Source organism: Triticum aestivum, chromosome 7D (genome assembly GCF_018294505.1).
Source record: "Triticum aestivum cultivar Chinese Spring chromosome 7D, IWGSC CS RefSeq v2.1, whole genome shotgun sequence".
Taxonomy (NCBI): Eukaryota; Viridiplantae; Streptophyta; class Magnoliopsida; order Poales; family Poaceae; genus Triticum; species Triticum aestivum.
In genome coordinates, this window is record NC_057814.1 from 417,421,422 (window position 1) to 417,436,854 (window position 15,433).

Below are 15,433 nucleotides of genomic sequence, written 5' to 3' on the forward strand. Positions count from 1 at the left end.
TAGATGTCGTGCAAGTTAAAAAATTGTTGATTTTGCCACTGGAGAGAACCCATTGGTGCATTGTTTTTCCAGTGTGACGTCCCTTGGTATGTTTGGAGTATTGTTATTGTTGCTCTGCATGCGAATGAATTAGCTTGTCCTGCTAAGATGAGGATGTTTGTGCCTGAGTCTTGAATTTTAAGAGGTCAGGGGAGATGAATAACTTCTATCATATGAAAGGATAAAAAGGTTTGAATTAAAAATATTGATCAGTATGAGTTAAAAACGGTGATCAGTTCGGAACAAAAAGAAATGGTCAGTTTGAATTAAAAAAGAAACACACATAGAAATTCAAATTGTAAAAATTCAAACAAAAAAGAAACCCCACGGAAATTCAAATGGTAAATGTTCAAGTCGTAAAATGAGAGAAGTCCAGAACATAATTGCAAAAAAATGTTGAGTTAAAAGAAAACATGCAAAACATTTTATTTTTGAAAAAATAGCATTCAGTTCAACGATATAAACCATGCAAGTTCGGGGGCGATAGTATAGTAAGCCGTTGAAAAGTTACGAGCAAAACTCTAACGAAAAAACATAGTAAAGTTGAGTTTATGAAAACACATGTTCAGCACAAACTCAATACAGAGATCAGTTTGAGTATTATGTTTCCAAACAGAAAAATAGCACAACCAGTATAACCGTATTTAAAACTACTCTGTGAAAAATACCTCAGTACAAACCTAGACATGGATCAGTACGAGTACTCTGTTTTTTAGACAGGAAAAAACAACACGATGGGTTTCACCTTATTCAAAATTACTTTTAAAGTGTTGCGAAGTAGAGAAAACGTTCAGCACGACTAAGTTTCGCATTTTCGATAGCTATCCAACGGTATATTATTTGCCCCATTTCGACAAACTTTTTTAAAAAATCGCGTTTGAAATCAAATTTGACCGTATTCGAATTTGTTTTTAAACCGTAAGGAATTAGAAAAACATTTCTATACGAAAAAGTTGTGCATTTTCCATAGCTTTCCAACGCCGTATCATTTGCATCAATCTGACAAACCGTTTGCAAAAAAATCAAAATACGTTTCATCTAGAATTTCACCTTTTTCAAATTACTTTTAAATTGTATATAATTTGAAAAAATAGTAGATATATGGAACATGTGTATTTTTACCGGCTTTCCAACGCCATCTTATTTGCTCAATTCTGATAAACCGTTTGAAAATTGAGTCCAAAATACGATTCGCGTTTTCGGTTTTGAAAAAACAGTTTTTTCAAAACTGCTCTTAAACCTTGATGATTTTGCAAAAAATTCCTATATATTCGTAATGTAGATGTCAAGAGCTTTCCAACGATATATTACATGCCCCATTCCGACGAAAAGACGATCAGTTCGACGAGATAAAAATTATCAATACAACCGCCTGAAACCATCAGTTCAAGTAGGGTAACAGAATAATATTCTATTACGCGAAACAGAATAGCCCAGTCACCCTGGGTGAGGAATAGTTATTCTTCACCCCCCCCCCCCTATATTTTACCACCAGTGCACTGTAATTTTACGTTCCGTAAGTTTTATCTTATTTCTGACGTAAAAAGAGACCGCAAGAAAATATATCATCGCCGTAAAAAATATTTTGTGTTATGTAAAATTACAAACGTAAAAATATAGTGTAAAACATACATAAACTCCAAATTTTCTTGTCTTATTACCTATAATTTTATTTTCTTATACCAAATTTTACGTAGTGAATCAATAGGAACGTAACTATTTGAATTCCAAATGTGATTTAATTATGAAATGATCGTAAGATTACCTTGGGTGAAGAATAACTTATTCTGCACCCTGGGTGATGAATAGCATCACTATATATATATATATATATATATATATATATATATTAATTAGGCTTCAAGTGTGTACTTGTTGGTGAAATGTTGTCCAATAGGAATTATATTTTGTATTACTCATGTAGCCTACAAAGTCTGTCGCACAGCCTTGTACTTCTTACTCCATTTCTAAATTTGTACTAGTCCTTTATACCGTATATTGTGCTACTCGTACTACTACCTTCCTCCTGGTTTATTGGTCCTCTTCGTAATTTGTGTCAAATTTTGACCATAAATTTCACTAAATAAATGTTAATGCATGCACAAAAAATTATATCGTTTTATTCGTATTTGAACATAGTTTTCAATGGAATAATTTTCGGTGACATGCATTGACATTTTGTTAGTTAAACCTATGGTTAAAATGTGACACTAAATACGACTAGTAAGTACTCGTACAGTAGCAGTACTAGTATACGTCGGTCAAATTATTTATCATGTCCTCACATTGAATTGACGTGACAACACGCTGCACGTGAGGTGACACAAGAATCCCGGCGGCGTGTTCGGGTATTGTGGACTTCAGATTTGGAGTACTACCACTTATCTGTCGAAATATTTCATCATTCACTTAAAACAGTCGATTGATCATATATTGAGTACCATATAACTGAAATTAACCGATGCAACTCCAAGAAAGATTGGCTGGTGCTGCCGGCTAGCGTCAAGTTCGATCCCATGGATCAGGAGCTGATCGAGCACCTTGAGACCAAAGTGAGTGCTGACAGCGCGAGATCTCACCCTCTCATCGATTTGTTCATACCAACCATCGACAGTGAGCACGGCATATGCTACACCCATCCTGAGAAACTTCCAGGTAAGACACCGATCGGCCGTCTACTTGCACAAACATATTCCTTTGTTTATAGCTCTATTTTTCTTTTTAGACGCAGACCTAATGAAGCAATTACAATTTGACAGTTAATAAAAAGTGAAACAAGTGACTGCAACATGCCAAAGATGTTATGAAAATGCCAAGTACGTAGACTAAAACCTGTATTCGACAATACTGCAGGTATCACACTGAGTGGCCTAATCAAGCATTTCTTCTAGCACAATTTCAGGGCGTTCAAAAGGGGCATGTGGATGCATCGCAAGATATAGTCGGAGTGCAGCATGCACGTGATGTGGCACAAGACCGGCAATACCTTCCCGGTGATGGTCAATGACCGGCAGACGGGTAGCAAAAAGGTTCTAGTGCTGCACACCAACAAGAACTTCGACCATTCCCGCAAAAAAAAAGAACTTCGACCAGCAGAGGACCAACTGGGTGATGCACGAGTACCACCTCGGGGACCTGGAGCAACAGAAGGAGCGGGAGCTGGTCCTCTGCAAGATTTTCTACCAGATGAACACTAGGGCCAGGACTAAAAAGATTATAAGTTAGTTTGGTATTGGTACTTGTACTACCTTGTCTTCCGCAAGTTGGTATTGTTGTTAACGATCTTTTGGTATGAACTTGGCATTTGCTTCCAACCATCATGCCGAGGGTCGACGTGGATATAAAGCTGAATCATTTGTTTCGAAACGAATTTTCAGGCACCTGATTTTTATTCCATGAGTAGCATAAGGACCTGTCGTTCGAATTCCGAGTTCTCCAAACTTTTTGAAACAAGTGCATGGACTTATTATCACGATGAAAAAACAATATACCTGCTGCATCCCAGTTATCAGTCTGTACTTGCAGAATTCTCTCATTTATTGAGCAGGTATATTGTTTTTTCAGGTCGAGCAAGTTTCAACTGGGCTGTAGACTCCCAGGCTTGGTTTTGTTTTTAACAGGCCCAGCCCATGAAGACAGGGGCACAAAGATCCATTAGGTATCTACTGGCCTCTGGCCCGCCAACGTTAGTTATATTTTGTCTTACAACATCCGTAGGCAGTTTTTTTACTGAATCAAACACACAGCCCAGTTCTATTTTCCTCTTGAAATGCCATGTCCTACTTTCGTTTTTAATATCTACCTATAGTTTTACTAGTTCATATACACGTATCATTATATTGATAATACATAAATTTCCCTTTTCATATTTACATCCTTATTTTTGTTGTTGTTTTCCCTCCCAGCGCTGATTTTTTTACCACTGGTCTTCCCTTAAACCAACTCAATTGTCCCACGTCTTGTTTGATTACAAAAACAAAACAATTTTTTGGCAAATCAATAAGTTCTTAAAAATGTTTATCATTTGGGGATTACAACAGTTCGGACTCCACTGAAATATGCAAAATAAGGTTGAACTTTTTGACCGTGGTCCTCGGCATAAAATGGGCTATAATAAATTACTTAAGAATTAGCAAATGGGCTGCAAATTACTAAAAAAATAGCAAATGGGCTCTATGTTGTCTACCACAGATTTGGAGGCTGACTTGTGGGCCTACTAAGTTCATGTGTACACAAGTTTTCTCAAAAAAAGAAACTTAGTCAATAATCGACTCTACCAGTGTCAGACCATTAGATGTCAATCTAACGGCAATCGTGCTTCTTCAGTCTCTGATCTTCCTGCTCCAGCCGCCCAAACCAGCGCCGGCGGAACCGCCTACTCCCGCCTCCCGTGGCCGGCTATGCTGCCGGGCAGGCCTCACGGCCCCACCATACTCGCATCCCTGGCCTGGCTATCCCTCTACTCACCCACACCTCCTGTTATTTTCCGGCAACGGCAGCCGAACCAGTCAACCCTCGTACTCCCCACCGCGTGGGCAGCCACTGCCGTGTCTTCCCTGGCTCCATGTCGTTCCCTTTGTAGGCCTCGTCGTCGTCCACCGCCCTGGTGCTCTCGGCGCGGCGTGGTCAACATGGTCAACGGACGACATCCATCGGAAGTGGACTGTACGGACGACAGCTGGGTCCACGGCCGCACACAAGGAAATGTCTCCTTATTACACTCAAAATAATGATTCCTTCACCTGACATCTGGGACCAACCCGAAGGTCTCTGTATTTCGCGAAAAAAACATCCCCGCCGCTGACAGCTCGGACCCACCAGCTATATCTTCGCATGTGGGAGGCTGACTTGTGGGCCTACTAAGTTGACGCGGACGGAGGGCTTTGTCAACTTAGTCAATATGAACGATTCTAGCTCCAGTGACCGTATGATGTCCATCCAACAACCGTAGTGCTTCTTCAACCTCTGGTCTTCTTGCTCCAGTCGTCCGAACCAGCGCCGGTTGTGCCGCGTGCTCCTGCCTCCCGTGGCCGGCTGTGATGCCGCGGAGGCCTCACCGCCCCCTACTACTCCCACCGCTGGCCAGGCCATCCCTCTACTCACCCACACCCCCTGTTATTCTGCAGCGACGACAGCCTCACACCGCAGCCGAACCAGTGAACCCTCGTACTCCTCTCCGCGTGGGCATCCACTGCCGTGTCTTCCCCGGCTCCGCACCATCCCCTTCCTAGGCCTCGTCGTCGTCCACTGCCCTGGTGCTCTCGGCGTGGCGTGGTCAACGTGGTCAAGGAACGACTTCCATCGGAAGAGTACTGTACGTGGAGAGGCTGACAGCTGGGTCCACGGCCGCAGTAAGGAAGTGCCTCCTTATTACACGGAAAATAATGATTCCTCCACCTGACAGCAGGGACCCACCGGACGGGCCACCATATTTCGCGAAAAAAACGTTTCCTCCCTGACTGTTGGGACCCACCAGCTACATATTCGCACGCAAGGAAGTGCGTCCATATTACAGGTAAAAAAATGATTCGCTCTCCTGACTGCTGGGACCCACTAGCTACATCTTCGCATGCAAGGAAGTGTCTGACAGTCGGGACCCACCTGGTCGAAGCGTACGTAGCATTGTCATTCTGGTCGCGGACGTGTACGTACATACGACCGGTCTGTCTGCTGGCTACAGCGATGAACCATGGCCGTGTAAGGAAGGGCACGTGTCGTAGTAGAGGCACACACTTAGCATGTACACGTACGTACAGCTATGGTGCAAGAAAGTAAATACGGCCACGTACGTACATACGGCCGTGTCTCGGACGCCTACTCGTGCATACGTACGCCCAGGGCTCGCGTACATGGCTGGGTCGGAACGGAGAAACTGCAATGCGTGCTGTTCATCGGGAGCCAACCGGCTTGGACGGAACAACCAATGGAAACGAGCCCTAGCGTACCGCAGAACGGAGGAAACGGCCTTGTGTTCGACCGGCCACGGTCGAAACGGGATCCTGTTCATCGGGAGGGGTCTGGCGTACCGCAAAACGGAGGAAACTGACTTCTCTTGGACCTCCTATGGTCAAAACGGGGTCCTGTTGATCGGGAGGGGTGTGGCGTACCGCAAAACGGAGGAAAAGGACTTGTGTTCGAGCGCTACGGTCGAAACGGGGGTCCTGTTCATCGGGAGGGGTGTGGCGTGCCGCAAAACGGGACTCCACGGGATACTGTTCATCTCCACCGTCGACCTCCTCCAGCCTCCACGGGCTACTGTTCATCCACCGTCGACCTCCTCCAGCCTCCACCTGCAACTGTTTATCCACTGGCTCATGTTCATCCAGCCTCCACCGCGCGCTCCTCCACCGGCTACTGTTCAACCAGCCCTCTCCACGGGGTCCTGTTCAACCACCCCTCCGGGGCTACTGTTCATCCAGCCCTCCACCGGCTACTGTTCAACCAGCCCTCCATGGGGTCGTCCTGTTCATCCAGCCCTCCACCGGCTCGATCGATCGGGGTCATGTTCATCCAGCGGCAACAGCATCTACTACCACAGGTTCCTGTTCATCCAACCCCCCACCGGAAACTGTTCATCCAACCACCCCCCCCCAACAACGCTCACTGTTTATCAAGAGCCAGCAGGTTCGATCGGCTTCAGTTAGCAGCAATAGCGAAGGAATCGCTCGATCGGGTTCTGTTAACAGCCATCGATCGATCGCTCGGGTTCAGTAACGCGTAGCCTACAATGCAATCGCTCGGGTTTAGTTAGAGCCCAACGCCTTGCTCGGGTTCAGTTAGAGCGCAACGCCTCGCACACGTGCATACGTGTACAAGATAAACGCGCATCGCTCGGCCCCCGACCACCCACCGTAATCGGGAACTCCCCGATATTTTCCCCGCCCTCGCCTCTACCATGGTTTTTTCCGTCATGCGCGGCCCAAAGAATGTCATGCAGCTGTGCTCCGGCCCGCCCAGGACGAAATCCCATTTTCTGTCATGATTTTTTGTCATAGAAGTAGGAACCCACCACATCTATGATGATACCGGCTTTTGTCACAATTATCGTCATAGAAGTGTCATAAGCATGACAGAAAAAATTCGTTCGGCCCAAAATGTCACGGATGTGTCTTTTTTTGTAGTCCCTCGATCACTATTGCACCCCCTTGCCAAACTCATGGCAAGGTACACAATAGGTCTGGTACACAACATGGCATACTTTATAGAACCTATGGCTGAGGCGTAGGGAATGACTTTCATTCTCTCTCTATCTTCTGCCGTGGTCGGATTTTGAGTCTTACTCAACTTCACACCTTGTAACACAGGCAAGAACCCTTTCTTTGACTTATCCATTTTGAACTTCTTCAAAACTTTGTCAAGGTATGTGCTTTGTGAAAGTCCTATTAAGCGTCTTGATCTATCTCTATAGATCTTGATGCCCAATATATAAGAAGCTTCACCGAGGTCTTTCATTGAAAAACTCCTATTCAAGTATCCTTTTATGCTTTCCAGAAATTCTATGTCATTTCCAATCAATAATATGTCATCTATCATATAATATCAGAAATGCTACAAAGCTCCCACTCACTTTCTTGTAAATACAGGCTTCACCATAAGTCTGTATAAAAACATATGTTTTGATCACCTCATCAAAGCGTATATTATTCCAACTCCAAGATGTTGGCACCAGTCCATAGATGGATCGCTGGAGCTTGCATTCTTTGTTAGCACATTTAGGATCGACAAAATCTTCTGATTGCATCATATACAACTCTTCTTTAAGATATCCATTAAGGGATGCAGTTTTGACATCCATTTGCCAAATTTCATAATCATAAAATGTGGCAATTGCTAACATGATTTGGACGGGCTTCAGCATCGCTGCGGGGGAGAAAGTCTCGTCGTAGTCAACCCCTTGAACTAGTCGAAAACTTTTTGCGACAAGTCGAGCTTTTTAGACAGTAACATTACCATCAGCGTCAGTCTTCTTCTTGAAGATCCATTTATTCTCAATGGCTTGCCGATCATCGGGCAAGTCCACCAAAGTCCACACTTTGTTCTCATACATGGATCCTATCTCAGATTTCATGGTCTCAAGCTATCTGTCGAAATCTGGGCTCATCATTACTTCTTCATAGTTCGTAGGTTCGTCATGGTCTAGTGACATGACTTCTAGGACATGATTATTGTACCACTCTGGTGCGGAACGTGCTCTGTTCCACCTACGAGGTCCAGTAGTAACTTGATCCGAAGTTTCATGATCATTATCAATAGCTTCCTCTCTTGTTGGTGTAGGCATCACGGGAATGGATTTCTCTGACGTGCTACTTTCCAAATTGAGAGAAGGTACAATTACCTCATCAAGTTCTACTTTCCTCCGACTCACTTCTTTCGAGAGAAACTCCTTCTCTAGAAAGGATCCATTCTTAGCAACAAAGATCTTGCCTTCGGATCTGTGGTAGAAGGTGTACCCAACAGTTTCTCCGATTTAGGTTCGAGCTTATCAGGCTGAAGCTTTTTCACATAAGTATCGCAACCCCAAACTTTAAGAAATGACAGCTTAGTTTCTTGCCAAACCACAGTTCATATGGTGTCATCTCAACGGATTTAGACGGTGCCCTATTTAACGTAAATGCAGCTGTCTCTAATGCATAACCCCAAAACGGTAGTGGTAAATCGGTAAGAGACATCATAGATCGCACCATATCTAATAAAGTACGGTTACGACGTTCGGACGCACCATTACGGTGCGGTGTTCCAGGTGGCGTGAGTTGTGAAACTATTCCACATTGTTTTAAATGAAGGCCAAACTCGTAACTCAAATATTCGCCTCCGCGATCAGATCGTAGAAACTTTATTTTCTTGTTACGATGATTCTCCACTTCACTCTGAAATTCTTGAACTTTTCAAATGTTCAGACTTGTGTTTCATCAAGTAGATATACCCATATCTGCTCAAATCACCTGTGAAGGTCAGAAAATAATGATGCCCGCCGCGAGCTTCAACACTCATTGGACCGCATACATCGGTATGTATTATTTCCAGTAAGTCATTAGCTAGCTCCATTGTTCCGGAGAACGGAGTTTTAGTCATCTTTCCCATGAGGCATGGTTCGCAAGTATCAAATTATTCATAATCAAGTGATTCCAAAAGCTCATCTGCACGGAGTTTCTTCATGCGCTTTACACCAATATGACCTAAACGGCTGTGCCACAAATATGTTGCACTATCATTATCAACTTTGCATCTTTTGGCATCAATATTATGGATATGTGTATCACCACAATCGAGATTCAACAAAAACACACCACTCTTCAAGGGTGCATGACCATAAAAGATATTACTCATATAAATAGAACAACCATTATTCTCTTATTTAAATAAATAACTGTCTCGCATTAAACAAGATCCAGTATAATGTTCATGCTCAACGCTGGCACCAAATAACAATTATTCAGGTATAAAACTAATCCCGAAGGTAGATGTAGAGGTAGCATGCCGACGGCGATCACATCGACCTTGGAACCATTTCCGACGCGCATCGTCACCTCGCCCTTAGCCAATCTTCGTTTAATCCGTAGCCCCTGTTTCAAGTTACAAATATGAGCAACCGAACCAGTATCAAATACCCAGGCGCTACTACGAGCATTAGTAAGGTACACATCAATAACATGTATATCAAATATACCTTTGTTCACTTTGCCATCCTTCTTATCCGCCAAATACTTGGGGCAGTTCCGCTTCTAGTGACCAGACCCTTTGTAGTAGAAGCACTCAGTTTCAGGCTTAGGTCCAGATTTGGGCTTCTTCCCGGGAGTGGCAACTTGCTTGCCATTCTTCTTGAAGTTCCCCTTCTTTCCTTTGCCCTTTTTCTTGAAACTAGTGGTCTTGTTAACCATCAACACTTGATGCTCCAATGATTTCTACCTCCGCAGCTTTGAGCATTGCGAAGAGCTCGGGAATTGTCTTATCCATCCCTTGCATATTATAGTTCATCACGAAGCCTTTGTAGCTTGGTGGCGGTGTTTGGAGAACTCTGAATAACACTATCATCTGGAAGATTAACTCCCAGCTGAGTCAAGTGATTATGATACCCACATTTTGAGTATGTGTTCACTGACAGAGCTATTCTCCTCCATCTTGCAGCTATAGAACTTGTTGGAGACTTCATATCTCTCAACTCGGGCATTTGCTTGAAATATTAACTTCAATTCCTGGAACATCTGATATGGTCCATGATGTTCAAAACGTCTTTGAAGTCCCGATTCTAAGCCGTAAAGCATGGCACAGTGAACTATCGAGTAGTCATCAGATCGAGCTTGCCAGACGTTCATAACATCAGCATCTGCTCCTGCAGCAGGCCTTTCACCTAGCGGTGCATCAAGGACATAATTCTTCTGTGCAGCAATGAGGATAATCCTCAAGTTATGGACCCAGTCCATGTAGTTGCTACCATCATCTTTCAACTTAGCTTTCTCTAGGAATGCATTAAAATTCAAGGGGACGGTAGCACGGGCCATTGATCTACAACATAGATATGCAAAGAGTATCAGGACTAAGTTCATGATTAATTAAGTTCAATTAATCATGTTACTTAAGAACTCCCACTTAGATAGACATACCTCAAATCATCTAAATGATACGTGATCCAAATCAACTAAACCATGTCCGATCATCACGTGAGATGGAGTAGTCATCAATGGTGAACATCTCTATGTTGATCATATCTACTATATGATTCACGTTCAACCTTTCGGTCTCCAGTGTTCCGAGGCCATGTCTGTACATGCTAGGCTCGTCAAGTTTAACCCGAGTATTCCGCATGTGCAACTGTCTTGCACCCGTTGTATGTGAACGTAGAGCCTATCACACCTGATCATCACGTGGTGTCTCAGCACGACGAACTGTCGCAACAGTGCATACTCAGGGAGAACACTTATACCTTGAAATTTTAGTTAAGGGATCATCTTATAATGCTACCGCCGTACTAAGCAAAATAAGATGCATAAAAGATAAACATCACATGCAATCAAAATATGTGACATGATATGATCATCATCATCTTGTGCTTTTGATCTCCATCTCCAAAGCATCGTCATGATCTCCATCGTTGCGTCGTGGTCGTCTCGCCAACTATTGCTTCTACAACTATCGCTAACGCATAGTGATAAAGTAAAAATTACATGGCGTTTGCATTTCATACAATAAAGCGACAACCATAAGGCTCCTGCCAGTTGCCGATAACCTTTAAAAAACATGATCATCTCATACAACAACGTATATCACATCATGTCTTGACCATATCACATCACAACATGCCCTACAAAAACAAGTTAGATGCCCTCTACTTTGTTGTTGCAAGTTTTACGTGGCTGCTACGGGCTTCTAGCAAGAACTGTTCTTACCTACGCATCAAAACCACAACGGTAATTTATCAAGTTTGTTGTTTTAACCTTCAACAAGGACCGTCCATAGTCAAATTCGATTCAACTAAAGTAGGAGAAACAGACACCCGCCAGCCACCTTTATGCAAAACTAGTTGCATGTCTGTCGGTGGAACCGGTCTCATGAATGTGGTCATGTAAGGTTGGTCCGGGCCGCTTCATCCAACAATACCGCGAATCAAAATAAGACATTGGTGGTAAGCAGTATGATGATCATCGCCCACAACTCTTTGTGTTCTACTCATGCATATCATCTACGCATAGACCTGGCTCGGATGCCACTATTGGGAAACGTTGAATGGAAATCAAAAAAAAATCTACGCACACTTAGTGATCTATCCATGGAGATGCATAGCAACGAGGGGGAGCGTGTGTCTACGTACCCTCGTAGATCGTAAGCGGAAGCGTTTCACAACGCAGTTGATGTAGTTGAACTTTCTACGCGCTCCAACTGATCTAGTACCGAACGCACGGCACCTCCGCGTTCTGCACACGTTCAACTCGGTGACGTCCTCCGCCTTCTTGATCCAGCAACACGGTGAGGTAGTAGATGAGTTCCGGTAGCACGACAGCGTGGTGATGGTGATGGTGATGTGATCTCCGCAGGGCTTCGCCTAAGCACTACGGAAATATGACCGAGGGACTAAATGGTGGACAGGGGCGCCGCACACGGCTAAGACAATGTTGTGTCCTTTGTGTGGTGCCCCCTCCCCATGTGTATATAGATGGGAGGGGAGGAGGCAGCCCCTAGGCCGCCCCAAGAGACCCGGCGGCAGCCATAGGGCTGTTGCCTTGCCCTGCGCCTCCCCTTTCCTTATTTGGAGTGTGGGAGGAAGGCAGGGGAGGCCCCCCCCCCTTTCCTTTCTCCCATGAGAGGGAAAGGCAGGAGGGGCTAGCTCTCCCCCTTTTCCTTCCCTAGGGCTGGCCAAACAAGGGAGGGGTGCACCAGCCCCCTTGTGGGCTGGTTCGTCCCCTCCTTTGGCCCATAAGGCCCATATCTTGCCGGGGGGGTGTCCAGAACCCCTTTCGGTGACTCGATTCCTTCCCGGTAAGTCCCAAAACAGTTCTGGTGTCCAAATACCATCGTCCTATATATCAATCTTACCTATCGACCATTTTGAGACTCCTTGTCATCTCCGTGATCTCATTGGGGACTCCGAACAACATTCGGTCACCAAAACATATAACTCATATAACACTATATTGTCAATGAACGTTAAGCGTGCAGACCCTACATATTCAAGAACTATGTAGACATGACCGAGACACCTCTCCAGTCAATAACCAATAGCGGAACCTGGATGCCCATATTGGCTCCTACATATTCTATGAAGATCATTATTGGTCGAACCGTTATGACAACATACGTAATTCCCTTTGTCCATCGGTATGTTACTTGCCCGAGATTGGATCGTCGGTATCTTCATACTTAGCTCAATCTCGTTACCGGCATGTCTCTTTACTTGTTCTGTAATACATCACCTCGTGAATAACTCCTTAGTCATTTGCTTGCAAGCTTATGATGTGTATTACCGAGAGGGCCCAGAGATACCTCTCCGATACTCAGAGTGACAAATCCTAATCTCGATCTATGCTAACTCAACAAACACCTTCGAAGATGCCTGTAGAGCATCTTTATAATCACCTGGTTATTTTGTGTCGTTTGATTGCACACAAGGCATTCCTCCGTTATCCGGGAGTTGCATAATCTCATAGTCAAAGGAATATGTATTTGACATGAAGAAAGCAATAGCAATAAAATTGAACGATCATTATGCTAAGGTAACGGATGGGTCTTGTCCATCACATCCTGTTATCAAATGACAACTCATGTCAATGGTTAGGAAACCTTAACCATCTTTGATCAACGAGCTAGTCTAGTAGAGGCTCACTAGGGACACGGTGTTTCTTTATGTATTCACACATGTATCAAGGTTTCTGATCAATACAATTCTAGCATGAATAATAAACCTTTGTCATGAATAAGGAAATATAAAATAACAACTTTATTATTGCCTCTAGGGCATATTTCCTTTGGAAACAGTCCATCACAACGGTGACTTCGTAAATCTCAAGATGATATGCCGGCTCTGTCTCTCGAAGGTGCTCATAGGGGTAGGGTGTGCGTGTGTGCATTTAGGGGTGAGTATATGCGCGTATGTATGAGCGCTTGCGTCTGTACTGTGTTCAAAAAAAGGAAAGCACCGCGAAAGATGCTAGGATGCGACTCACAACCTGGCAGGATGCAGCGTATTTGTCGGTGTTGCTCATGGCAGTTCTTGTTGTAGTTAAGCTAGATGTTTAACTCAATGAAAGATCCTCAACAGAACGAAACATAGTGAAGGTTGCTTTCCAAATTTTTCTCCGAATCGTTGGGAAATATAGAGAAGGCAGGGGCATTGGAGAGTGGGGATATATAAGGTAAACGTTTGGGACCGGTGGACCGGCCAAAGCTTGGGCCGGTAGGATGAGGCAGAATCCCACCACCCCGCTTGCTCCACGATGTAGCACTGGCCCACTCACCGCTTCGCCGCACAGCCCACACCAACCTTATCCCTTCAGGGAAGATTTTTCTCATCCACTCCCTGCCCACATCACATCGCATCCTCATCTCTCTTGCGTGTCTGCCTCTCCCATCCACATCTTTTGAGCTCCCCGCGCTCAACTGTTGTAGATGCCGCCAATGGCGACGGCGCCCATCGGCGCCCAAACAAAGCAGACGCACTTTTTTGAGTGGAGACGGGCAGTGGATTCAGCAGGCGACGACGGGATCTCAAAACCCGGGTTGGTGGAGCTGCAACCGTGGTGACGAGGGGCTGCAATCGGCAGTGTTTTGAGTTCCATCTGCGGCGCCGCCTTGTGATGGACCAGTTCTGCAACCAGCACACACTAGTGCTGGAGACGACGGTGACAAGTGTTGGAGAGCCACGGAGACTGGCGTTCAGGGGAGTTTGGAACCACAACAACAAGTGTTGGAGATTCAGCGAAGTCTTTTTTGCTAGAAGTAGCCCCTAAGTTTGTTACCATCGTCTTCTTATTTTTTGCTGAAATCAGCCATTTGTTGCTACCACATTTCTCTTTTGCTGGAACCAGCGGGTACCAATTTGCTACTATCATGTTTGTTTTTGCTTTAACCAACTCAAATTTTTGCTACCACGTTTTGTTTGGTAGAAGCAGTGTACCAAATTTTGCTACCACCATGTTCGGTTTTTGCTGGAACCAACCAAAATAATTGCTACATGTCTTTGTTTGGTAGAAGCAGTGTACCAATTTTTGCCACAACCATTTTGAGTTTTGCTACTATTGACGTTGTCAATTGCTACGTCCTTTTTTCATGATGCACCGAGACCCACGACTATGTTTTTTTTGATGCAACCCTTGTTGTTTTTGCTACTGGGGTGTTCACTTTTGATACATCTATTGTCTGATTTTGCTACTACCATGGATGAAGAGTCAACCGATTTTTTGTTGTTGTGTTTGACCGCGGCGAGCATCAGCGGTGAGATTCGAAGGCGAGCGTCGGGGGCAAGACAAACGGCGATGGGTAGAAATTCTGATGTGGGTGCGGGGGAGAGAGAGGCGGCCGCCATGTTTTTCTCAAGGGAGGAGGGTAGCGAGGGGTGAGGTTCGAGGGGAACGAAGGATCGTATAGTTTGACACTGTGGGATCGAGGGGCTGCGCGACGACGGTCAGGGTTACGATCCTGAGAGTGAGTACTAGGGGTACGAATGAGGGGCAGAGCCTAGCTACAGCGTAAGTGTAACACTTGGTGTTTTACGAATTCATTCCCGTCTCGGAGGAGGTAATAGCCTTACGTCTCGTGTCCTGAGACTTGCTTTCTTTGGGGGTATGGTTACAGAGATTGCTCGCCCCTAGCCGAGGAGAAGGAGTGCAGCTTATATAGAGTTTGTCGCAGCCTTCATTACTCCCACGTCGCCGCCTTCATTACTCTCACATCGTCGGGGCACTTA